General features: G+C 43.4%; 1 protein-coding gene across 1 annotated transcript in view; it reads left to right on the top strand.

Annotated features, from left to right (window-relative positions):
• Positions 1–27,029, top strand: part of LOC134842522 (SRSF protein kinase 3-like) — a 261,300-nt gene that overhangs the window by 153,940 nt on the left and 80,331 nt on the right. The gene's annotated exons all lie outside the window — the stretch shown is intronic.

A 27,029-nucleotide genomic window follows, 5' to 3' on the forward strand; every position in this document is an offset into this window, starting at 1 on the left:
TTTCTGCGAAAGCTTACAATTTTTCTTTAAATGAAACTAGATGGAGAGATGACTGTATCAATGGCTGGACAAAACGATGGCTTGCTGGACGGAAAGGTGATGCATATTTGAATGAACTGCTGGTTGGATCAATGGATTGGTAGATTGATGGACTGATGGATTGCTGGAGGTACGGATGGATGGCTGGTTGGATCGATGGATAACTTGATAGATGGATGGCTGAATGGATAGATGGATGGCTGGCTGCATTGATTAAAGATGGGTGGCTAGATGGATATCGGCTGGATAGATTGCTAGTTGCATGGATAGATGATAATGTCTTGATGTAGAGATGGTTGAGTTGGACATTGGATGGAAGAATGAATGGATGGAAGAATGAATGGATGGAAGAATGAATAGATGCATGGCTGGCTGGGAAAACAGATGGCTAGGAGATCGATGGAAAGCAGGCCGATCGCATTGGTGGGCGATGTATGACTTATATTGCTGGTTAGATTGATTGACGGATGACGTATGGCTAGATAGATAGATGGCTTGATGGATGGACAGATAGCTGAACAAATGGCTGTGTGTAAGAATGGATTGCTGGAAGGTTAAATGAATGGCTTTATGGATGTATGAACGGATAGAAGGATGACTGCATAGATGCCTGGATGGATTAATGGATGGCTGGACACACGGCTGGATGGACGAATGGTTTGATGGATGGGTAGATGGCTGGATGAATGAAAGTCTGAGTGCCTCAATAGATGGATGGCTGGATAGATAATGGAGGGATAGACGATAGTGGCAAGATAGATACATGGCTGGATGGCTTGAGGATGGATGGCGTTTTGTATGGGTGGTTGGGTGAATGAATGGCTGACTAAAGGGTAGATTGCTGGAGGGACAGATACATCGCTTGATAGAAGGCTGGTTAGATTGATAGACGATGGTTGGCTTACGGATAGCTTGATGTCCGGCCTGGCTTTACCCTGCCCTTCCTTGCGCTGCCCTAGTCTACCTGACCCCTCGTCGACCTGCCCTGCCTCACACCTTTTCGTCCTGCCCGGCCTTGCACTACCCATCTTGCGCTGCCCTACCCTGCTTTGCTCCTTCTGGACGACCTGCTGTAAATTGATCTGTCTTGCCCCACTTCGGTCTACACAAGCGCTCCCCCAACCTACCTTGCTTCTCCTCGCCCTGCCTTACCTCGCGCTGCCCCATCTTGCCTTACGCTGCCCTGCCTCCAATGCCGCTGATAGAACTCCTTAAAACAAAAGCAAGATACGCGATGAGGCAACTGAGCCGACAAACTTGAGCAGACAGACGAAAGTCCAACAATTCAACTTTTACCAATTCTGAAAAAATTTCCAATGCATACATAACAAAAACCTCAGACCTCAGGGTTCACGGGCGACAGTGTTAGCTTTCGTCAAGTGCGAAGGAACATAGAATTTAAAAGGTTCAACAAAAAAGCAAGTTGAAAAACTTGAAAAAGTTGTTCACGGGGTCAAAAAGTCCAGCTCCCGATTACAAGAGACTTGCTCTCGCAAGTGCAACGACACTGAATAAAGATTGGATTTCATTACACCAAGGTGTCCTTGAGGCCACCATAGTTTGAACTCTAATATTATCTGTATATCGGCGACTTGCCAATAAAAAATTTAAAAATACTGGCGATTTGACAGCTTTGATGCAAAAACTAGAAAACTTTTGCAAAAAAGCATAAATGTGAAGCGTAGCTTCACAAACATTAAGATACAGTTAAAACAGTGCTTTACAGAAGATTGATAAGAAATTTTTTGAAAATTTAGCTAAAAAACAACTTAAAAATGGAAAAACTATATCTACCAAAATTTCATACCTTTGTCTCGAATGAGGCTCACGAACAGCCTTAGCAAGCAGTGAGAATCAATGACCGAGCGGCAAATAAGGCAAAAAAATTGAGTCGACCCTCGTTAAGCCGAAAAGAAAACGTAGTCATGAAAAAACTCAGAGCTAAAATTTTAAAACCAATATTTTAACAAGCCCTCCATACTGAAACAGGGAAGAACAATTCAAAAATTTGCATTTGATTAAGCCGATATAACATAAGCCAAACTCGTTTACCTAAAAAGAAACATAAAAAAAACAAATCAGTAAAAATATTCAAAATTAGAGTTGGTAAATTTACAAACAAGAGAATAATTTTCAATTATAGAAAAAATTGTTTGAATCAAACATAAAAAACCTAAGTTTGTAAAACAGTATCAAAACGTACCTGATAAAATATACTGTATTTGGAAAAAACGGTGCACCAGTCAGTCAAGATTATTTAGGAAAGTCCGAAAACATCAACAAGCAGTTTTTTAAGTTTTCCGTAAATTGAGCCTGCTGAGCAGCAGCAGAAATTGAACAGCAGACTTTGCAGGAAAACATCTTATCGTCTGCAAGAAGCGCTCCGTCTCTTTTTTATTAGTTGGCCAAAACATGCGCAAAATGGCTATTTCTAGGCATCGAAGACGCCAAAGGAGAAATCATGAGAACCAAAAACGGACCCATAACCCGAGCGTTGCAACAAAATTTTTACGGGAAAAAAGTCTAGTTCCCGACCACAGGTCACTTGCTCTCGCACTTGAAGTCGAATTACTTATATAGACTTTCCCGGCAATTCATAGCACTACTCGGTTTTACTAAGTCTTTAAGGGCGACTTCTTGAATAACTTTTATGTGAAATAAGATTAATCTAGTCCATGTACCTGGAACAATTTCTGCGATTGTACAAGAAAAAAAATTGCAAAACTTGACTAACAGACTCTAAACTCAAATCGAGGGGCAACCTCCTAGCATTCAGCAGCTATATTCATGATATTACAATTTTTCATAACCAGCAAAAATACTTGCAAAACCATGAAAAAATATTTCTAATTAAATTAAACCAATTATACCAAAACACCATCGCACGCAAAACCAAACTCAAACAACTGGTATTTATATAAGATCAAATTTGCCGCATCAAGAGGAATTTTAATTTGTATCAAGCAAAAATAGCATGCGGAATAAAAATCAAAACAATCAAATATGAACCCCTTTTTAATCAAAACTTGCCTAACAAAAAAGAACGCACAATTTTTTCTCATCATTTTTATCCGGTCATGGTTCTGAGCAAATTATCAGCAATTGAAGAAATATCACCTGAAAAAACAGAACTGGGCCAAAAAAATATGCTGCAACCGGGCAAACTTTGATTTATCGTCTGATTTCATGAGAATTTAAAATTGTCACTTAAACGTTTTCGCACATTTTGAGCATCGTAGGATTATAAAACAAAACTTATCGAAAAGGATCAATGATTATGAAAAAAATGTCAATCAAAACTTACATACCACGTTAATCAAATTCGACAACTGTTATTAATTAATCAATTACAACATTATTAAGCAACAGTTTTTTAAATTCTTTTTTCAATTTTTTATTTTAACTTCTCCGGAGAAAGAATACTAAAATGTAAATTCGAACGTTCATGGAACTATGTCTATTGTCAGTCAGGTCAATAGAAATATCAGATTAGGGAGAGTAATTTTAGAGAAAAGTCAAGTTTAAGTTGCAAAAAACAGTCAAAAAACCAAAAACTTGACATTTCTGAGGGCCTTGACTTTTTGGAGTAAAAAATATGGGCGTAGTCGTACATGCAGTGGGACCTCCCACAAGCCATTCTATCCTTTGATCACAAAATCTCTGATTTGCAAGGACTTTTTTAGAGAAAATGTAAATAGCTAATAAATAAAAAAAATTGGGTCGAAAATTCACCCACACACTTTTTACAAGTGTAACATTCGCCCGGTAGTACATATCGACCGAAAATAAAGCTAGGTTATAAAACGACTGGCTAGCGTCTAATTTAGATGTTAATAAATTCAATTCAGGACGTGACCAGAAGCTAAAAGTTCATAAAAACAGTGAGTTACAGTTTTCTCCCGAGACCACTCTGGATTCTGGAATCCGGGCAAATAACAGTCTTATTTCTTCCCGGAAGGCTGGACACGTCGTCCCAATACCCTTCCTGGTTCTCGGGATTCGTGTTGTAACGGTTGTAGCGGCACAATCGTTACAACTCGGAATGGTCTTCTGATAGTTGTTTTCTATTTCAATCTCAATCTGTATCGCATAATTGCGGTTCACCGTTTTTCTCAACGAATTCTGTTGTTGTGTTTTTTCGACGTTCAGTTTTCGCGAAATCTCAAATTTTTACGGGTTCATGCTCAATTCGAAATTTTTAAAACCAGCATGTCAGTCCGAATTAACCATTCCTGACTCGTTAAACTGAACAATTAACACCGTTAACTCGTAAAAACTATCAATCTTCCCAGTCAGATGCAACAATAAAAATTAGAATCCAAACTTCCATTTTGACACATTCTGGGCGAATGTCACATACTCCCCGGACAGCCCGGTCAATATCCTCATTGAGTCTCGTAGTCTTCATCAAATTGGTACAGTGCCATTGAACAGTGTTTACAAAATACATGAAATCACTTTTATCCACGTCACATCGGCTCACTGCAGAATACAAATGGCATCATACTACACTATTATAGCCTTCCAAATTCTTTCACTAATCTGCAGTTTTGAGGATATGATTTAAGATAAAACATCTTTTTTGACTTTTAACGCCAATGTCCCGATTTAAAACTTTTTCTCCTAGGTTTGAAAATTTGGGACTCAGGAAGGTCCTACCAACCAACAAACTAAAATTATCCTACTATGCTTCTTCCTTTCGGAAATTTAGTTGTTATTGGTCGTGAATATTAAAATCAAGAGATTACTCAAGCCTTTCATATCACCACAAAGTGATCAGTCATCTTAGTTGATTAAAAACAATCATGCAGGCTATAATATTTAATATACTTACCACTCAAGCCTCTCGAATTAATTAGTAAGTGTCTCTAAAGCCACTAGCTAAAATCAAAAGCAAATTTATAAATGCAACAAATTCTTTAATCTTCGAAAATCAAAATAAAGTTTTCTTTTCCGTTTCAATTGCAAGCTTAGTGGCTTTGTTTCTCATTTGAGTTTTTGACACACAAGACAACTCTATTTTTTTAACATCTTCTCCTTCACTGCTCCTTTCCTCGCTTCTTTGTTCCTTTCTTTGTTTTCGTCTTTGTTTTTGTCGTTTCGAAGTTCTAAAACTTCTAAATTCGTCTAATTTTTCTTCTTTTTGCGTCTTGTTTTTCTGCTGTTGGTCATTGTTCCATCTCCTCTTCCTGCGACACTGACTCTGCGCACTCAGTTTCTGTGTCTTGCAACACATCGGTGGCTATTCTGGCGCTGTTGGAGGCAGTCCTCCAACACTTCTGCTCTTCTAATCTTTGTTTGCAGCAACGTAGAGGATCAACGTTAGCTTCCCTGATTCGGCAGGAGCTGTTATGGAGGCACAATGTCACTTTTCTCTCCAAGTCTTCCTTCAACATTTCTTCTCTTTCTCTATTCACGTGTTATAGACGTCCTCCTCACTGCAGTAGTCACTGCATTCCGATGAGTTGCAAAAGCCCGCTTGAAAGCTCCTGCTCCAATGTCCAGCTGATGCGCACTGTACACTCTGCTGTGCTTCGACACATGCTTCCTAGCATATTTGTACAACCATGCAGTCATGTTGGCTCTAAGCCATGGCATCAGTCGTCTTCTGGCCCATATCTTTTTCGTTTCCATCAAAATTTTCAGGATTTTGCACATTGCCTCAAAAAGATCCATATCTTTTAGACAATGCAATTCCTGCAATTGTTCTTTCGTAGACGTGTTTTGTCAATTGTTCTCTCTCACATGAGCTTCCAGCCATTGTATCGCTATCATAATTCCCACTATGACTTTGGTTATGGGCTGTGATGAATCTGGTAAACCCATGGAGAGCAGCTCTCCACAGTCCCAGATCAACACCAGATTACTACGCCCGGGATACCACCATGTTTCTAACAAGTAATGGCAGGGGAACTCATCATGTGTCAACATGACGCTCCTCCAATTACGCTTTCCCGAGGCTTTCAGTACTGGTTCTACTTCCATCATCGCTCGCTGGGTTTCATCATTCTCGTCCACTACATTGTAATCTGTTGCTGTTTATCCTTTCTGCTTCTGTCTTTCAAAATCACTGATGTTCCCACTGATGTATCCCATAAACTTCTTTCCCAGTATCGGTTCTAACTCTTCTTTGGTTCTCTCTGGAACTGCTAAGAACATCTTGCACAATAACTCATAAAATGTTTCTGACATTCTCGCTAATCTTACGCACTTCGTCACTGAAAAGGCTTGATCCACGATCGTCCTCGTACTCTTCACATCCACCGATACGAAATGCAGTGAATATCTGCTTTTGCACATTGAAGCTAACGTCGATACCACTAAAAATTGCCGTTCCGATGGTCTGCCATAGGTTTCAGCGTGACGATCTTATGCTTTTGTTCTAGATTCAATAGTGACTCTAAAGAACCAAACATGCTGCAGAATCCTAGTGCAGTCACTAGATTCACCTCAGTTCCTACGTGGCAATCTGCAATTAATTCCGTTTCGGGTTTTGCTTTCATTGCGATCTTCCCAAACAATATCGTTAGTTGCTTGTGTTGTTTCGCAAGAGTCTTCACGCAATCCAGACCTCCACAGATGTGACCCTCCAATCCACAGACTTGAGCCAGACAGCTACCAGGTTTAAGTCAGTCCTCTGGTCCCCAGCCAGGCAACTCCACTTTGTTTTCTCCGTTGTAAATGATGTTCAGGTCACGCAAGTTACAGTCTGATTTCAATTCCCTCTGCACATCCTGTGTCGCACGCAATATCGAATCGGCGTTAGAACTCGGACACCATGGTTGTTTTATCAGTTCCCACACTATCATTAGACTCTTTGTTAGCAAATCGTCCAAAAATCCCAATCCAAATTCTACTCGGTTGTCAGATTTTGGCACTGAAGGTGCAGTCACCTTTTCTTCCAACACAAGTCTCAGCTTAGCCCGCTGATTGGCAGCGTTCCTTATTGTCGTAATTCTTGACGTCCAGAATCTCAGCAACTACGCCTGTTCGTAGTCGAAGAAACAATCGCGTATGTCTTCGTTAATGAAAGGGTTGTATGCCATCCCTACGATCCCGGATACTTAACTGTACGATTTCTTCCTGATCGGTCTGCAATATTCACCGGCCTTCGGCAGTGCTCCCATGGACTCATTTGTGAGCCTCAGCTCTTTGTTCGAGAAGCTCCATAATTCGTCAATCTTCTTCATTGGTTCCAGTTCCACAGGCTTCTTCATGTTCACTCGCATCGGTTTAATTTGATGTATGTCCAAAAATGCTAGTAAGAGCAAGGCTTTCACTCGTTCATCGCCTTCTCTTAGCATCTTGACACAAGTTTTCAACTCTGGCACTGGTGTTTGTTCTAACATGAATCGAATGAAACGGAGAGCGTCTCTCCGCTTCGTGCACGCCACTGCCGCTCCTTCTTGGGTCATTAGATCTCTCATACTCGTCATCAAGAATACCTTCTCTTCCTTCCATCTTTTTCTCTCTTCTGAGTCATATTCCCCCCGTGTCAGTCGAGTCATACACGAAGCGAGCCTAAGTTGTAATTCTGTTCTAGCATAGGTTATCGCTACCAGAGCGTTTATCTTCGGGGTGGTTCTCATTTCTTCTTCGAAGTGCTGTAACACCACTGCTCTCCATGGTAGGCTCACTAACTGGTCTATCGTTTCCGCATGCATCTCAGAGGAGACCAGAGTTCCGTACGCCTTCTGCTTCATGGCTGTACCTTGTATAATCGTCTCCAGGTAACCTTCCACGGCGCATTTGTTTTCTAGAGCGATTAAGTGTCCTCTCGCCGAGTTTCTGTACTCCACCATCTCCATGTATCCACCAGCGGGTTCATCAATCGAGACGGTTTCCGACACTGTCAGTCGGTTGTACTCCACTGGGATCAGCTGTCCTACGCCGTTTCATTTTCCATGGTTCATGCTGGATGGCTTGAAATCTTGTAGGGTGCTTTCTCCACAGTAACTCAGTATTTCCATTTCTAATGTCGCTCCAGTCAGAGTGCGGTCACGCCCCTTGGTTTTATAACCGGCTGATCCTAATCCTGCCATGATAATGGGTGGCACCATTGCTACGTCGATCAACTTTCTGTCTGTGCCAGGCAATCGGTCATCACCCTGTCACATGTCCATGGCTTCTTCGACACGCTTTCTCTTGGCTGAGTTGACAGCTTTTATCAAGATTTCTGAGTTCACTTTCGCTTTTCCGGTTTTCCGCAAAATCACTTTTCTGCCAAGTTTAATTTTCATGTCATTAATTTGAGTATCACTATTTTTGATCGCATCGTTACTTTTTTAGTTCTTACAGGTACACTACTTCTTCGCTGCCTTCTTGCGGTGTTGCCTTTATAGGAGAATTTGCTTCACTTTCGTCAGTGGCCGAGTTGATCAATAACTCACTTAATCTCCCTTCGCACTCGTCCAGCTTGACAAGGATTTCCCGCATCAGTGGTCTGTTGAGACCTGTTTTAAGCATAGACAGGGTCCCGTAATACTGAACTACTGTCCAGACCTCTTCCATGAAGGCAACTTCATCCATATTACATCTCGTCCTATTCTCGTGGTCTCCGTGATGAACTTCCCACTCTTCTTCGGGTCGCGTTCCCAAGAAAGGTCGCGTTCCCTGGTAGTGCCTTCTATTCTTCTTCTCCTCATAGATTCCATTAAAAGTTTCTTTTCGGCATTTTAAGATTTGCTCGGAGAGCTGCTCTCCAGTAAATTTCGGTTCAGTTCCATAAAGGCCGACGGAGGTTCCAGCGTAGAAATTCCCTCCTCTGCTGGCTCAGTCGTTCCTACTAACGTCTCTGTGTCATTTTCAAAGTCGCTGAGGAAGTTGAAGTCCAGGCTGGACATCCGCCTGTCGAAGCCTTGTCGTCCTCTTTCTCAGCCTGATTGGGATCCTGCTGCATAGGTTCTTCCGATCGACGGTTTCCTCCCTGCTCATCGTCTCGCTTCTGATTTTTCCCTGATCTCGAAGGGCCTTGCTCCTCATTCCTTGTTCCATCTGGAAACTAGGGTACATCTAGTCTGCCAGCTGAATGATCTTCTTTCTCTGCGTGTGTTACTTTGACTTCTTCGCAGCCGACGGGTGCTAGCACCGTTCTAGTGTATAGTTTCCCCGCTCACTAATAGCTCCGGTATAATGCTCATCAAAATCAGTGAGGCTTCTTGCAAGTCCACCCTTCCTCTCATGACTATTAGCGCCAGGTCCAATTTCAACCATTCTTCGTCAAATCGTGGCTCCATTACTCATCCGTCTTCTCGTTGTTTTCGCCCGTGTAGGCAAACTGCGTATACTGCAACACACCAGCGTGTTTCTGCCCACGAAACACGGGTCCATCATCTTGGAGAACTCTGCCACTCTCCTCTCATTCGTGTCGAAGGCTCTCAACCCAGGGGTTTGCACTGCGGAGTCTGCTCCGAGCAACATCCTTCTAATCAATGGAAATTCAGGTATTTCTTCTGGCAGTTTCTTGTAGTCACCCCAGCCTTTCGTTTCTTCTCTCACTTTGTTTTATGAGTTCATCAGACGAGGAATTCTTCTAACTTCGCCGTTCGTCTTATTGTAGGGTCTTAAATTTCAGAGCTTTGGGAACACTTCGATATGCCCTCTATCCAGTTCTCCCCTACGATCACGGAAAGGATCATCAAAGTTTATGACAGCCATTTCCGGCTCTGATATTTTTGCGAAAAACAAGTCCTCACTCATCATCTCTCGTAATGCGTGCTGTTCAAGCATTGAAGCACTTCCGTCGACTGCTCATATGAGGTTCAAGTGCAACACCGACCTCCTGTATGCCTCCGCCTTAATGTCGGGGAACGCAAACGTGACTGCAGGATCGTATATCACCGTCACAAACTCCGTGGCTCCTCTGATCAGTGCTAAGGGATCGGTCCTCATAGCCAGGCACAGATCAGTGACCAGGGGCATGCCCCAGCATGACGTCGCATGTCTTCTTCCTTTTCAATTGTCTCGTTCTCTCCTGTTCCAAAGCGATTCTGCTGCAGGAGGTAATGGATAAGAGTATGTCGCAGATCTCTTATCTTTATCCAGGCGTCAGTGGATCGCTTCACGTCGAACTTCTTCATGTTCCCTCTCATTTGTTGAGGGTAGCGGGTCAGATTCATTACTCTTTCCAAGTTCCCGTGCATGATCGCAATTAGCGTCAGAAGTCCATCTAACAGCAAGTTCTGAACTCCATCAGTGAGCAGTACCACTGGTCCTCTTACAAAATTCTCCGCCCCAAACGTCACGAACAAGGCTAGTATCTCCACGATTGACAACTCTGTGACTGCATGGAGGAACTCTCTGATCAAGTATCGAGAGAGCGAGGGGTAGACTTTTGCCATGAAGGGACGCAGTCCATCCTGCTCCCAACCCTTCCAGCATACTGTCAGTCCGGTCAAAGCCTTCTTCTCCCTTCACACTCTGCGTCCAGAAAGAGTAATTTGGCACACTCTTCTGTTCGCAAATTCGGCGGGTTTGTCTTCTGCATTCTCGGCCAGATTCACCTCTTTCACCAGGTACGCATAAATCTTCGTCATCATCGCTTGGCCTCGCTCGAAAGCGTCCGTACCCAATGCGGCTATCCGAGGAGTCAAGTGCAGCCATTTTTTGGTCTCTGGTTTTGCTCGCAAGATGATCCCTTCCAAGTGAGCTCTCGTCTCTTCGGAGTTTTTTCTTCTCTCTTTTTCTTCTTTTATCTCCATTCCTCGGAACCACAAGTCGTTGGACATTGCCAGTATCACTCTATGGTCATCATTGATTCCTGGTTTCAGTTTGAGCTGTCGGCTGAAGTTGGAAAGTTCCAACCCCAATACTTTATCAAACATCAGCATGTGTAATGAATGGTCCTTGAATCCTCGCATTGCATTTGAGATGGCCGGCAATTCTGACCTAAGTGGTCTCAGGTTCTCCACTTTTATTTCGCGATTCGGGGCAGATTTTATCACATCGTATTTTCTTTCTGAGAGCAACGCCGGAGATAGTGCAAACACAGCTTTCGGTGTTATACTCAGGAATGCCCTTTCTTTCAGCGTATCCATTATTTGCCCATCGATTCGGGGATATCTTTTATAGCTGGCCATACTGCTTCCTCCATCCACCGTTGTAGGCTCTCTGAGTCTGCTCAAGAAACCCCTACTGTGTAAATGGTCGTTTGTGCCGGCAAACAGGATCATTATTTGGTTCATTTCTGTTTGTCGTTGTACCCCAATCGCCATTGATACAAACTGCATCAGGTCCAGGTCGATTGCTGCCAAAATTATAACGTCAGGCCAGAACAGGAACTTTGAGGTATGAGCGAGGTCCGAGTTCGCAACTATCAAAACCCTTCGCTTTCCTCATCTCTACTTTATCATACGCCGCAAAGATAGTCTCGTCCTTTCGAATCTTCATCCCACCATATCTCTCAACATCGCCTTCTTGATTCACCTGTTTTGGGTAGGCCTTACTTTCACGTGAGATGGGGGTGCTCGTACTTGTTTGAACATTTTCACATGTTGTCCTATCGGTGCTCTCGTTGTCAAGAATCTCCCTGGTCTTTCTTCTCGATTTCCTTCGCTATGATTCATTCTCACGTCCTGCAAAGGTCTCGCATTTACTGGACCCATTGTGTTGTTCGAGGGCATTCTCTCGAAATCGGCAAATCTTAAGGCGGTCAGGGAGCTGAAGTTAATACCAGCTGCTATCAACCGGTCCACACCTGCGATTGAGTATAGCCCGTTGACGGAGAGCTTTGCTCCAGTCAGCATCCTTATGGCATCGGCTGCAAACTTTACCGTCTGAAGAATCAGTTTCATCAGATCCTGTTTGTAGACATGCCAGGGGGAAGGTATGGGCCTCAACCACATCAAAGAGCTTCTGTCTGGTCGTCGTTCTTCTCGGCTGGTACTTGTAATTTCCGATCTCGAAACGCCTGATGTGTCCGTTGTCGAGTTAACAGGTCCTCATCTTCGTCGTGGATGAATAATCCTTCTTACTGGCGCTTCTCCCAGTCAGTCCAGTACGTCCGTCCTTTGCCCTGGCTCGCTGGAGCTTTACGGCCTCTGGGTCACGTCTGGGACTGATCCCAGACGTGTCTCTAGGCTAGGGAGTACGAAGGTCGAGAGTGCCGGCTCATTCGTGGTTTCCTCCTTCTTCAGTACTCCCGTGTCAAAGAGCTCGACCTCCAATTCATCGAGTCGCTCCTGGAAGACTCGATTTATCTAGGCTTGTCCTTCAATACTGTCAAAGGGGATTCCATCGGTGGTGAGTCTCGCCTGATCCATAGCTCTGAGTTCATGTTCGATATCCACGAGGATCATCCTTCCAGCATTACGACTGGCCAGATTTCTCACTATGTTATTCCACCTGATAACACTTTCGTTATGCCTCCTTCCCGCCGATGTCAGCGTTCTCGTGCTCATCGGTACGGTGCAGATGGTCAGTACCGCGCACTTGATTTTCTGCCAGAGAGAAGTAAATAGGCACACCATCATCGATTCCCACTGTGCCTCATCCTCATCTCAACCTTTGGACATGTTGTTTGTCCCAACTAGGATCATTATGTTATGGATTCTTCCTGGGTACATTAGCTCTACCATTCGATACAGCTGGGTTATCGTGACACCTCCAAAGGCCATCACCGTAGTGTTGCAGGAGGTCCTCAGGTTCTGGAGAACTCTCACCAAACTGTCACCCAGTATCAAATGTGATGTCCCGAGCGGTGGTTGTTGCACATTTATTGCCGGACTCCAATTCGATCGTTTGAAGCAGGCTCGTGGATCCGTATCCGAAACTCCTGTAAAGTTGTTCTTCACCTGGTTGTTCTTCTGCACATCAAACACTCGGGTCACTTTTGTCATCGGCATCTCTCTTATTTTCCTGTCCGGGACTTCAGAGGTCTTTGTTGGTAAAGTAGTATTGTCAGCTCCCGTTCTTTTCATCGTTTCTTGGGAGAACTCCACTCTGCCCGTGTCGTCAATTGTTCCATAGGGTGCAGTCACCCCGGAACCTGGCGCACTCCTGTTAGCGACAATTCGTCCAGTTATTTCTATCAACTTCCGCACTGCATGTTCCACGACTGGGTGACCTAGGGTGTCACTCGGTCACTCCGGAATTGTCACTCTACCGGCCGTAGTCGAGGGTAGCACCTCCATGGTTTGACTTAGCTTGCGAGGCGTTAGGAGCTCCATCGGGGACTGCCCACGAGGAACAATCTTTGCAGGTATCGCTCTTTCTACTGCCGCTCCGATCGCTCTTTTTTATTCTCGCCTCAAGAGTTCTATTTCTTCACTCTGTTTCTTGTTACAATCATCAAACAGTCTTTTCCACATATCTTTGTCTTCTTCTACACTGAGCTAGTCTTAGTCACTTGATCTAGTTCTTTTCTCGTCTTCTTCAGTTCTTGCATCGTCCCGTTCAGATCCTGCATCGTTTCATTCGTCTGAACTTCTTCCTCTACTCTCGCTCTCTTTGGTGGCACAGCTGCTCTCAGATGTGAACTAGACGAGGCGGCCTCGCTGTTCATCTCTTGATGCATTCTTCTCAATCCAGGCCTAGGCTTGGTCGGCAGAGGCATCTCACCTGGTTTGTAGGTCCTGGAACTTCTCAACCCAGGCTCGCTCGCCAAGTCACTTCCTGAGAGAGCCCCGTTTCTCCACCTCATTGCCCTCATGTTTGGGCGGTCTAGTACTCCTTGTTCTCCCTATGCGGCCATCAATAAGACTTCCGTGGGGCGGTCCCCACGGTTATCATGCCCTAAGATGTTTATTAAGGCGACCAGCAACATGACTACCTCTGGGTCCTCCAGAGCAAAGTCTCGATCCGTCAGCCGACGATAGATCGCGTCTATTATCAGTCATACATACGCCTCCACTAGGTCCATCAGTTCATTCAAGTCGAAGTTGTCCATTTCGTTAGATTCGGTTTGATTATCAGTTTGCTCGATTGAAATCTGATGAATAATCAAATGATCAATCAGGATATGGAAAAGAGGTAACGAGTATCAGATTTGTCAATCTTATTCTAATTTTGTATTAAAAGTGATTTAAAACAGTCAGATAAAAAAAATTTGATCTCAAAATATAATAAATTAATTCTGTTGCTAAAAATTTTGGAATTTGACGTAAGAATGGACAGTCCAAACTTTGGATCTATTCCTAAGATCATTATTCGATCATTCTTGGTCACTAACACCTTCTTACCCAGGGTCTTAATAACATAACACATAACACACAACAAATCAGACACAAAATACATAGTATAACACCTCCTACTTGCAACCTAAACTCAGCCTATACTCAAATAGTAAAAGTAAGTATACTTGTATGTTAGTATCAAAAATGATTACGTGTATCAGTGCATACAGCTCCCGTGGATGCAGTCGTCCTCGGTTTGGGTCGTGTATCGGGAGCAAGAGTTCTTTCACCTCCCTCTCTACAAGGAAATCTCTCAGTCTCGTCAAGCACAGATCCGAGTCTTCAGGGTCCATATGCTGCTTCTCCGTCGCCCTCGTCACCGAGAAGCATAAATACTTTTCTGGTATCTACTGAGCCGCCGGAGGCAAGGCTGCTACACCTCCTATACCTGGTCTCTGTTTCCACAGAATCTCTAAGTTCTTATATTCCCTTTTAAAATCTGCTGCTAATGCTGTCCTAAAACTCATGTCCGCTGTGAGCGCTATTGCACATTTTCTATTTGTAAGTCTGAAGTTGCTATCTGTCAGTATTATTCTAATTGAGTACTCATTTGGCAAGTTAACATATGACTCATCTACTCTCCCTATGTCCGGTTTCTTAGGATCCTCGCCTATTTCCGCATCTAGGTCACCTGTCTCTCTTGCTATTCTTAAATTTTTTATTAATAATTTTTCAGTGTGGGCAAGTCCTACCCCCACTCCCGGACAAAAATATCCATCGAAGTTCACGTCGATCGCATACCGGAGATCAAATTGAGGTTAGACGCAGGAATGAGTAATTTCCCTTCCTGGGCAGCCCAGGAAGGATCTTACTTTTAGGTTTTTATGTATTTCATGCTCTCACGGTCTACATCTTGAATCGTGACACTGGTCTCCATTGGGTCCGACGTCATTTCGCTCAGCCATTCCAAGACACGCAGATTCGTCAAATCTTGTTCGTACCATTGCTGTTACTCGTCGTCGACTTCTACCTTGGGTTTAGACCGGTCATCGATCCACTCCTCGTCGCGATCGTCGACTATGTCTACGTTCTATGACACGGTTATTTCTTCTAGACCCACCAATTCTTCCACTATCTTCCTAGATCTATTTTGTCCACTACGAAGTCATCAACGTAAGGGTTGTACTTGTTCGTGAGTCTTGTCCTGTCACTCTGTCGTGTCTGTATCGCAAACGGTAGGTCTGGTTCCAAATTCTTGGGGCCCTCCATTTGTTCGGGGTCTTGCCAGACCTCTTCTGCGTAGGGTAAGGTTTCTTCTTTCGCTACAATCACCTCATTGGGATCCAGGTCCAGTGGTGGGCTTGATCCTTTTTCTAGGACTTCATTCCCATCATTCTTACCACTGGTGCCCTTCTCATTGACCTCGCAGGGTCCATCATCAGATAATCTCCTTCTGCCATGTCTGCAGGTATACACCAGTCTTCCGTAGATGGGTTGTGTGGCTTAATGTTTTCAAAGTGAGCGGCTCGGCCAGTACTCACTCTGTAAAAATGTCCCTCCTGACGCACTTCCGTAATCATGAAGGTTTCCCTCCACTTCTTTGGGAGCTTTTTTGTTCCTCTCGGTGGTATAACGTTTTGAAATACCCATACATAGTCTTCTACCGAGTAAGCTTTTGCACCAGCTGCTTTTTTATCGAATGTTTTCCTGTGCCTTGCCTGTGTCTGCTGAGTTTTCCGTCTACACAAGTCGTTTAGTTCTTGTTGAAGTCTAATCACATCCCTTACGTAGACCTGTGGTGATGTTTTCTTCCCCTCGTACTCTGGGTAAAAGAAAGTCAAGGGCAAAGAATTCTCGTGTCCTGTTAACATCAATTGTGGAATAAATCCGGTGGTGGAGTGTTGAGTTCTGTTGTAAGTTTCCATTACTTGTGGAAGGTATCTGTCCCAATCGGTCATGTACATGGAACAATGTACCCTCACCATCGACACCAAAGTCCGATTTTGCCTTTCCACTAAGCCATTCGTCTGGGGATGGTATGCCGTGGAGTGAGCTTGAGCCACCTGTGAGCGACTCATGTGCTCTTTCGTAAGTTCTCCCACGAAAGCTGTTCCGTTATCCGATTGAAAATCATCGGACAACCATGTCTCGCTATCCGCGTATTGATTAGATGATCGCAAGGCTCTTCTGCTGAGGCATTTATGCAGGGCACGGCCTCTGCATACTTCGTGAAGTGGTCTATCATGGCCAAGACCTGATTATAGCCACTGTCTGTCATACATATTTTCTGGTGGTCAATCTGCACCAACTCGTTGAATTCAGATGACTCGATCGACTGCAAGGGAAATCGCAACTTCCTTGGATCCTTGACCTGTTGGCATGATAGATATGCTGTTACCCACTTCTGGCATGCCTTCTTCATTCCAGGCCACTCAAAGCGCATCAGAATCCTCTGGTATATTTGTCAATTCCCTGATGGCCCATCTGATCATGCGAATTGAATTAAAATTCTGTCTGATAGAGTTGCGGCAACACTATTGCGTTATATTTGTACAAGACTTTGTCTTCTTCTCTTCTCTTGCAAGCCACGATTCCGTCCTTGTTCAGATATAACCTTCCCTCTTTCTGAATAAAGTACTGTCGCAGAATACCGTAACTGTCTTCCTCCAGGTCACCTTTGTCTGGTGCTCCATTTTCGATCCACCTCTTCAATTTGCACGTCATACGGTCATTTCTTTGCGCTCATAGGAGGTCTCGCCTTCAAGTATGTCTTCATGGTCCTCAATTGACTATTCAATTCATCGGGCTGATGCGTGTCATCTTCCATCTTCACGCACCAATTCCATCTTCACGTCTCTTGTCTGAACGGTTGAAGATCAGTCCTGACTACTTCTTTCTGCGGCAACAAACTCATCGATCATTTGGATACCGCTATTGTTTCTAGATCATCCGCTGCGTTGTCAAAGACTTTTTCGCTGGGTACCAGGTAGCGATCACTGTCAGGGTCTTGATTTACCACTCTGTCCAGGTCTCTTGCTCGAGTCTCCACTAGTAACGTGTGGATCGCTATCTCTGACAATTCTGATCCTGTGCTGAAGAACCTGTATGAGTAGGTGTCGATTTCTGAATTTCTCGAGTTGATGTCAACGAGCGACTCTGCCATGGAGCATGTCTCCATTGATGGTTCCGTTTTATCCGCTCTGCTCATCCATCTAAACTCCCCGAGATATATCTTATCCTCCCGGACCTGTTCCTGTTCACTTTCTTCAACGTCCGACACCCCGGACAAATTTCCCTCTTCCGGTTCTGTTCATTGATTGAACAACTTTCTTGACGTCCTCCTCCCCGGACAAACTTTCTTGCTCCGAATTTTTTTCAATTTCTCCCCACTTCTGATCGGGATTCTCAAAGGTGACAGTCTTCCTTTGTTTTCCGATCTCCTGATCTTTTTGTTTATATGATGTGCTAATCGACACACTGTGAGGGATTGAGGATACCAGTTGCTGAACTACCGTCCTTCAAACCCTTTTGTTTTCCTTGTGCTGACGCCTTGATGGCATAATCTTCACTTTCTTTGTGACTGTCAGCGATGCCATGGCTGCTGCCCATACGGGTTCATCTCTTGTCACTTCTCTCACCAGCAATCCATCCAGCATGCTCAATATTTGCGGTGTGACCTGCACCGTTTTATCTAGCAATGAGAGGCTGTTTATGTTCATACGAGAGCGTTCCTGTTGGACCAGGTTCGAACGTAGCAACAGATCCAAAGGCACCGGGTCCTTTTTTGATAAGATCTTTATTTCCGCTGCTTTCCTCACAGGAAACTCAGGATGTCCCGGAGTTGGAGGTCCAGACTTCTCTAACCATCTCGTCAAGGTAAGCGTTTCATAAGTTTCTTTGTCCAGAAACGAGAATACTTCCATGATTTCCGCCTGATTAACTTGCTTCTGCTCTAATATTTCGTAAAACTCAGTCTTCTTTCTTAGTCTGTCAGCATTCTGGTGTTTGTCACGCATCCTGTGCTCGATTGTCATGCGGTAGCCATCCAACCTTACTATCCATCTACAAATATAGCTCTGCTCCATCGAGTACGTCTTCAACCAGGATAACGCTCTGTTGTCGACGCGTAACTTAAAGTGAGCGCTCCCCAAGTATGCGCGGTACTTCTCCACGAATGTGACCACTGCAAACATTTCTGCCTTTGATACACCATATTTCCTTTCAGTGTCAATCAACACTTTGCTGCCATATGCAATGGGACGGAGAACTGTTCTCATATTCCATTCTCGCACAGTTCCCTCTTTATGTTCTCGAAGGCAGCCTGATATTCTTCGTTCCATTCGAACTTCTTTCCTTTGTTGCGCAACAGTTTCTGCATGGGGTACACTTTGTCTGCGCATCCTTTTATGAACTCACGTTAGTAATTGGCAAATCCCAGGAAGCTCATGTGTTGTGTATCCGTTCTGGGGGTCTTCCATGTCAACACCGCCTCCACTGCTTCTGGGTCCGGCCGCACGCCATGCCTGTCTACCATTCTCCCCAGGCACTTGATTAAGTCCCTAAGGTTTTCACATTTCGATGGCTTGCATTTCAAGCCCGATCTTTCATACAAGCTAAGACCTCGTCTAGTCTATCTATGTGGTCTGCTCAGGTGGGCGTTGCTATGACTATGTCGTCTACATAGCACATCACACGATTACCGTAGTTCTTCGTCACTTTCGTTAAAGCCTGAGTCATCAGCCTTTGAAAGGTCGCAGTTGCGTTGCAGAAGCCGAAGGGCATCCTCTTCCACTGGGACAACCCTAATTCATATGCGAATCCAGTTTCCTCTCTATCTTTTTTCATAGGAGGACCTACCAGAAGGCAGAACCCAAGTCCAGTGTGGTGAAGAACTTGGCGTCGCTAAGTTTCGAGAGATTCTCGTCTATTCGCGGTATCGGTTAGGCATCTTTTATTGTCCCTGCGTTCAGGTTAATGAAAGTCGCAACAAAACCTAAACTTCCCTCTTTTTTTTTGCCATGGCAACCCCACAAGCCCAAGGCAATTTCGAGGGTTCTTTCATGTCATGTTCCAGCAACATTTCTATTTCCGCTCGGCACGCTTCCAATTTTTGAGTCGTCATTCGTCTTGCGCCTTCCCTATGAGGAATGGCATCTTCGTCTAATTCGATTCCGTGATCGAAGAAGTTGCAACAACCGATATCCGCTTTATGTTTTGAAAATACGTCCGCGTTCCGATTTAAAACCGCCCTCAATGATTCAAAACCTCCCTCACCTATTTTACCTCTCAAGTGTTCTATCTCCGGCAAAAGCGGTTTGTCGGATTCTAGTTCGTATGACGAAGGGCGTTCCGGAAATTTCGAGCAGCTCGACGACAAGCCATCATCCGTTTCGGATTTCAATGAAAACAGTTTATTAAAAGATTTCAATTCATTAATTCTCTTTAAAATTTTATCTTTATTGGCATGACTTGGGCAGTCTTTCAAGTAATATCTCTTCAAGTTTTGTGTCTCCTCATAGTCGGTCCTCATCAGCAAAGCGTAGCCAAGTTTCGTTCCACGTTGGATTGAAACCGTGGTGTCCAGAGTGTTCAATAACACATTGGCACACAGTCCGTTTCGTGTTACTGAAAAACTCCGGCCTAAAATCACTTAGCTCTGACTATTTTGGTTGGGTACCAGGCAAACTTGATTACTATCACTTAACGAGTTTATATTTCTCATCCTAGAAATTGCTACTGCAGCTTGTCCCGGCTGTAGTTGTTTTACTTTTCTATCTAAAAAAACTGACACCTTATTCTCATTCGTTACTTTTCTATTAATTGGTCGCTTAATATACTTCCGGTACGGGTTTCTAATCCTTATAAGGCTGTTGTTCAAGTCAATCATCACATCGAAATTCGTCCTCATCCAAAGATCCAATCCTCCCATGTGAAGGAACGTTATTGGTGTTTTTCCGGCTACGTAAATAGCTCAGCGGTTGGCTGCCGCTAATCTGAGGTTCGTCGAAATTAGATATTGCCTCGTGAAGCCCATTCTTTCTAAGTCTTTATTGGCATTACGCTTACCACTGCTCCTGTATCCAGAAGTCCTGTCACTCCGACTCCCATTGGTGTCTAGAAGATGTCTAGAAAATGTGCAGTCTAGAAGAGGTGCTTTCGTTTCTTCGACTTCCGATGCCTCGAAGGCGTTTAGCCTTTCCTGAGTTTTCTCATTCTCTATTCGAGCTTCACCTTTTGTTCTATCTCCTTTGTTACCAACTCCTGTTGGATTCTGTTTAAAGCATCTCACGCGGCTGCTCTTAAGTCGAACTCGAAATCATCTGCCGCCAGCACTGGTTCAGGTTCACGCATTTCTTCAGTTACTGCCTGCATCTTTTTTGTTGCCATGTCTTGCAGTTTCTCCTTTCTGCGTGCCTCCGCTTTACTCAATAGGCGCGCTTTGCTGGCTTTCACACACGATAAAGCTTCCTCATGCCTTGGATGCTTGATGTCTGCCACAGCATGCCAAAATTGTGGACAATCCGATTCAAAATAGCCCTCCATGATCGACTTCTGACACATCTTTAACCTCGAGGCTAAAGCCTAACGTTTTCATGCCATGCTTGTAGGTTGGGCAAGCTGATACTTGATGGTCCGTCGAACTGCAATTTGCACAAGAGCGGCTCTTGTCCATGTCGTCTTTTGGTTTGTACCAAGCGTTACCCTTGTTAGCTGGTCCAATGTTAAAATTGCCATAATTGTTTTTGTAATAGCCAGATTTCGATATGGGCTTTAGACTTCCCCATTCCTTGCATCCCCATTCCTTGATCCATTCCTGTTTCCTAGGAGCCCATCTAACCTATCTATGATAGCCTGAGTGCGCCTCTCCATCATCGCGTCTATTCTCGTGTCAAGGGTCCCAAGAGTCTGCTCTTGCTGATTTCTCAAAATATCCATGTCATCTCTCAATCGTGTCTCCCTTTGTTCAGATTCCCTTGTCATTCGTGACAAGTTATTGGCCAAGTATTTATCTACTTCAATCGTTTTTCGCTTCTGCTGACTTCTTGTCTGTTGCCGTTGATCTCTTCACGCAGGCTTTCTCTCTCGACGTGGGTTGCCCTCTCTAGTTCACTCATTCTTTATGTTCGATCTGTTCTCCTATGCTGTCCACTATGGTGGTCAAGGCTTCTTCGATTCATGCTCCGTTGTCCACCAAGTGCGTCACAAGTGGTGGCGTCGCCCTATCGGTTCCAGGCAGCTTGGTGCTGGTCGAGACTCGATCTTACTACTCTGAGTCGACGTTTCTTCATAATCCGCTTCTGAATCCGCTGGTGGGTTTTTTGGTCCTGCATTTCTGATCTTCCCAGGCTGCATTTCGTCACGGTCACAAAATTCGTCACGGTCACAAAATCTCCTGACTGGTTTGATCCAATTGTGGTCTTGCTTATTGTCCTCACGACACCAAATTGGTCCGTAGAGCCAGTCTCCCTAGAGTCTCCCGCCAGTAGTTTTTATTTGAGATTCGAAGTCATCTTGTTCGTCATCGTCCTCCTCCTCTTCCTGGGTTTCTGCTTCATCTCTTGTACCCGCTCCCATGGTAAATGGAAAGAAGTTTCCCAAAGTGTTCTTGACTCATTCCGAAAACGAGGAGGTCACCCCATGCATCATAGTGTTATCAGTGGGTGATCTTGTAGTCGCCACGTTTTCAGTAGAGATGTCGGACAGTTCCAACATCTCCTCTCGATCTAGAGTCTCGGTGGAAGTGGCAAAATCTTGGCCTTGTTCTACCGGAGTAGATTCACTCGCCAATATTCTGTTCCCATTCCCTTCCGTTCCACGTCCTGCCCGACTCTCATCCGAGGTAGGGTCCGGATAGATCTCTACTTCTAACGTTGCTTTTTGTCCTTCGGAGGACTTTTGATTCCTGGTTTCAACCATTCCGCCTGAAGCTTTCTTCCCTTTGTTGGTCCGGGTTTGTGCAATCCTTTCCACAAAATGGTCGTTCATTGCTTTTCTTTGCTTCTCTGGTATGAATTTCCTCGAGCTATCACTTAGTTTAGGTATCCCAGACTTGTCTAGACTCTTTTTCACGATTTATCACTTTTTACTGTTTATACACTCAATTCGTTCGCTCAGGTTTTTAAGGTTTCACTACAGATAATAATTACACAACACAATAAATTCCAAAAATTTCACCTAAACAGTGACCACTAATCCTTGTATGTTATCACAGTACAACGTTCATACAATTTGTTCATAACGATTGATGTTGGTTATTGGATATGAAGCTCGCACAAAATGATGATATCACTATATTTAAAAGATGGTGTACTCACTACCCAGTTAAGAACAATTATTATGGATTTAAAACCAAAAACGAAGAAAGATAAAAAAAATATTTCCAGAAAAATTATGTGTATTGCACTTGGTCTGTCGCAATTCATTAGTCAAACTTGTTTCTAAAGAAAGTGCTTTCCCTGTTCAGTGCCGCACCAAACATACAAAATTTGAAGGCAGTAATTTTCTCAAGTGGGCATCTATTGCACCCACCGAGTCCTGTGTTACCTATCTTCCTTTGGATTGACCGAGCTAGACCTACTAAAATCCTCAAGGCAATCACTTTTCCAAAAAACAATCTGGTTTTTAATCCACACAAATCAGTGTCGAACTCTGTTTTCGGTGAGAATTAGAGTTGCGAATCCCCGGTTTTAGACCTGTTGTGTTTTTACGATCATCTTTTCAAATTTATTTAAAGGCAAGTTACCAGTGCAGTCACTAGCTTCTAGCCTGATTCCTAATATCCTAAAATTCTTTACTATTTGTATCACTTCCTTCTACGTACGCTTTAGGATCCCTAGAACCACGTGCCCTTTACGAAAAATAAAAATTAAAAAAAAATTTAATTACCTGTCGAGAAAGGATTTTATATTTCTATGACCCCCCGGGTTTACAAAATTAAGCCCCTTCCGGATTGGCAAAGATGGGACCCATCCGGATTGACAAAAGTAGGACCCTCGGGACTGGCAAAATTGGGACCCTTCCGGAATGGCAAAAATAGGATTTCTCCGGATTCATGAAAATGGGACCCTTCCGGATTGGTGAAAATAGGACCCTTCCAGGTTGGGACCACTCCGGATTGGTGAAAATGGGACCCTTCCGGATTGGTGAAAATGGGACTCTTCCGGATTGGTGAAAATGGGACCCTTCCGGATTGGTGAAAATGGGACTCTTGCGGGTAGGTGAAATGGGACCTTTCCGGATTGGTTAAAATGGGACCCTTCCGTAATGGTGAAAATGGGACCTTTCCGGATTAGTGAAAATGGGATTCTTCCGGATTGGTGAAAATGGGACTCTTCCGGATTGGTGAAAATGGGACCCTTCTGGATTGGTGAAAATGAGATCCTTCCGGATTGGTGAAAATGGCTTTTCCTGGTAGATTAAATTTCGAACCCAAGACCCTTCCCGATACGATCTCTGAGTATATTTTGCTATATGAGTTAACTAGGAAGGGTGTGTTGTGTGTTCCGGCCTAAGACCCTTCCGGATTGAAGCTAAGCTGCTTATTTGACAATTCTCCTCAACTGTGAAGGGTCCTATAACTAGCTTAATCTTGACTCGTCTGCCGTTTTCTGGGTTCCCTAGCCCTCCTTTTTTGCCGAGAACAGCGAAAATAAAGCTAGGTTATAAAACGACTGGCTAGCGTCTAAACACAGCTTTACATGCTTTTCACCGTCTCTGCCAAAGCCAGTTCTGTGTGTGGTCCTTTTCAACATCGGGTCGACAAAAACGTTACTGTTCCGGCTTTGGCCAGAACGCTCTGAATAACTTAATACATGTGAAAATAGTGAGCTCATGGCTGGGTCTCAGTATCCACAGAATACGAGGTCACTCCTAAAAACAGATCTACTACTAATTTATTATATTACTGTTGTTTTTGTTCAGTAGATAAAACTCATCATTCCCATCGGAGATGGATCAACCTTTTCCTTCAACTCCTAGCTTCTCATAATCTGAAAACGAATTTAGATTTTATTAATTCAATTCAGGACATGACCAGAAGCTAAAAGTTCATAAAAACAGTGAGTTAGACTTTTTTCCCGAGACCCCTCCGGATTCTGAAATCCGGGCAAATAACATTCTTATTTCTTCCCGAAAGGCTGGACACGTCGTCCCAATACCCTTCCTGGTTCTCGGGATTCGTGTTGTAACGATTGTAGCGACACCATCGTTACAACTCGGATTGGCCTTCTGATAAATATTTTCTATTTCATTGTTTTCTGGGTTTCATAGCCCTCGATTTTTACCGACAACAGCGTAAAAACGCCTTATTCAACCGTTACTACCCTTTGGTAGGGTATAAGGGCTTTCCAAAAATAGTTTACAAAACGTGAAGCATCCACCTTCACAAATTGGTAACTTTGCTAAAATCAATCTAAAAAATTTTCTATGCTTACTTTTTCCAATAATTGAAGGCTTTATGAGTAAGCTAACCCAATTTCTGATCTAATGGTACCAAGATCAACTGAATTTGTCCAGTAATTCCAAAATTATTAAGTAAAAATTTTTTTGTAAGGTTCAAAAATTTTCTCACTTTTAGGTTCCGCCTAACTTTTTTTTTCAAAATTCTTGTCTTATTGACCTAAAAATTATTGATACGAGCTCAGAAAGCCTATACTCTTCTAATTCAAAGCAAAAAAACCCGATCTAAAACCTTCCAGCAGAAAAAATTTTCCAAAAACAATGCTATTTGGACCCCTCCGGATTGACGAATCCACTAAATCAAACACGTTAAATTCGATTTCACTGGGACCCGGAAGGTTAAAGGCAAACGGGTTTCAAAACCTGTCAATTCATTAGTGGACGTTGTCCAAACAACAATTTTTTTTGTCCTAACGCAAAAATTTCATAAACTTTTCTTATTTTGTAGCGTTTCGTTTTTCAAAAATCAAGAAAATTTGATTTTCAGTACCCACTTAGTTCCAACCACTTGCGAACTAAAGTTAACCGGTTACACTAATTATACTAGTACAGTTATTTCTCCGATTTTGAAGCACAAGCTTTGAGGGTTATTCTTCTCGCCTGCCATTTGTTGCCCGAATTTCCTTCTTCGTTTGTCTTAAATCTGTCCGAAGAATTTTTCTTAGTGTTCCCGACTCAACTTTGGAAGAACACTCGTCAGGTACTGATATTCATTTCACTGCTGTCTTTTGATCATCACTCGTTGAGGGTTACCTAATAGATTTTCTCCTAAAAATCTTGTGCACCGTACCCTCTACTAAATTTCTTTTGTTCTGAAGTGGTGCGCAACTCCTAAAACTTAGAAGCGTACCTGTATTCATTGATTTTTGGTTTCATCCATATTTAACCTGCTTGTTGCTCTTTGAAAGTACTTAAATGTCGAATCAAGACAAGTCACTGTTCTCATTAGGTGTTTTGAGCGTGAATTGAAGATTAGGGGGCAATTTGTTGGCAGCTTGCAATACCACGCTTGGGTCGTCTTTTAAAGTGCTCACAGTATCGTCTAGATATCATAAAAAAATTTTACTTCTGCTATGATCAGCTCACAGTCAGACTTCCTATAGCACATGTTGTGAACCAATTTTTTTCTGATATGCCTTTTTTTTTTCCTCATCATAATCTAAATGATATCAATTCAAACAACCCTCACGTTCACTGCCTTGCATCTGAAAGTCACCCTTATATCGCATTAAGCATTTTCTAATAATTCCTCTGGAATATCAACCTTCTGGTCAATCCATGGCCAATACAGCCATAGCCAAACCATCCGTGTGTACATACCATTTGTCGTTGCTCTTAAAATGGACAATACTAACAGCCATTAACAAAAGGCGTACATTCAATTTTACAAGTCAAGTGGCTCACTCTGGCTGTATAATTTTTTAGGAGCAAGGTCAATGGACCCCTCGAGTGGAAATTTTGTGTCCAAGTTTTTCACATCCAAGGAAAAAATAATCTCATCAGAGTCTAAATTGGTATTCTCTATCATATCCCTAGCTGCTTTAGTGATGGTCTCAATATTTGCACACTCGATTTTATCTAAAAATGAACTAGTAAATTGTTCATTTTCTCTTAGGACCTACCGCGGAGTAGAGAACAGGTCGTAGTGGTGTATCCTTTTTTTTGAATTTTGGCCAGTCCAAAAGGTCATGCAGCCTGACCACCAGTTGACCTCAACCTCGCTCGTAAGTATTACATAAATTCATCCCTTTTCACAAGTTTTTTTTGCAATTTTTAGGGCAGTTTAATTATTCAAATTATTGTGTCTCTCAAATTGTTCTGATTTTAGCAATTGGGTCAGATTTGCTTCGTAAGGGTGATTTTTCCTGACGCAAAACCCAACCCTCTTATCAAAAGGTATCGCCGCTAGTTTTTTTTCTACAAAAAATACCGCCACCGCCTAAAACTTTTTCCCAAGAATAAATCTCAGGTACGCCGGTGGTAAATACACTATGTTCATTGGAATACTAGCCACGAGAAAAAAAAACCACAATGCGCTAACAGCGTAGATCCCAAAAAGAAACAACCAACCTCACTTTGGGGCCGGCTTGTCGTCCTTCTGTTGTCTATCCGCGGCTACTCGCTTCGCATGTGCCCTGCGACGGGTCTGTTAAGGTTTTTTCTTGGTTTTTCTTTTTTTGACAATCAACGCGGACAACAGTTCGTTGTGCTCCCAAACTAGGCGCAAAGACTTTCGTTGGAGTTCGTGTTGTTGGTTGAGCTCGCTATACACTACAAATATCTCGGTTTGACCCTTCTTTTACAATTTGGAGACCAAAAACTTTTTGTCGAAATGATCATGATCCACGTTTTTATGAATTCCCCCTTTACGTTCGGGGAAACCTTCCTTCGACAATAAATGGTGGCTCGAATATGGTCCTT

This window comes from Symsagittifera roscoffensis, chromosome 3 (assembly GCF_963678635.1).
Source record: "Symsagittifera roscoffensis chromosome 3, txSymRosc1.1, whole genome shotgun sequence".
Taxonomy (NCBI): domain Eukaryota; kingdom Metazoa; phylum Xenacoelomorpha; order Acoela; family Convolutidae; genus Symsagittifera; species Symsagittifera roscoffensis.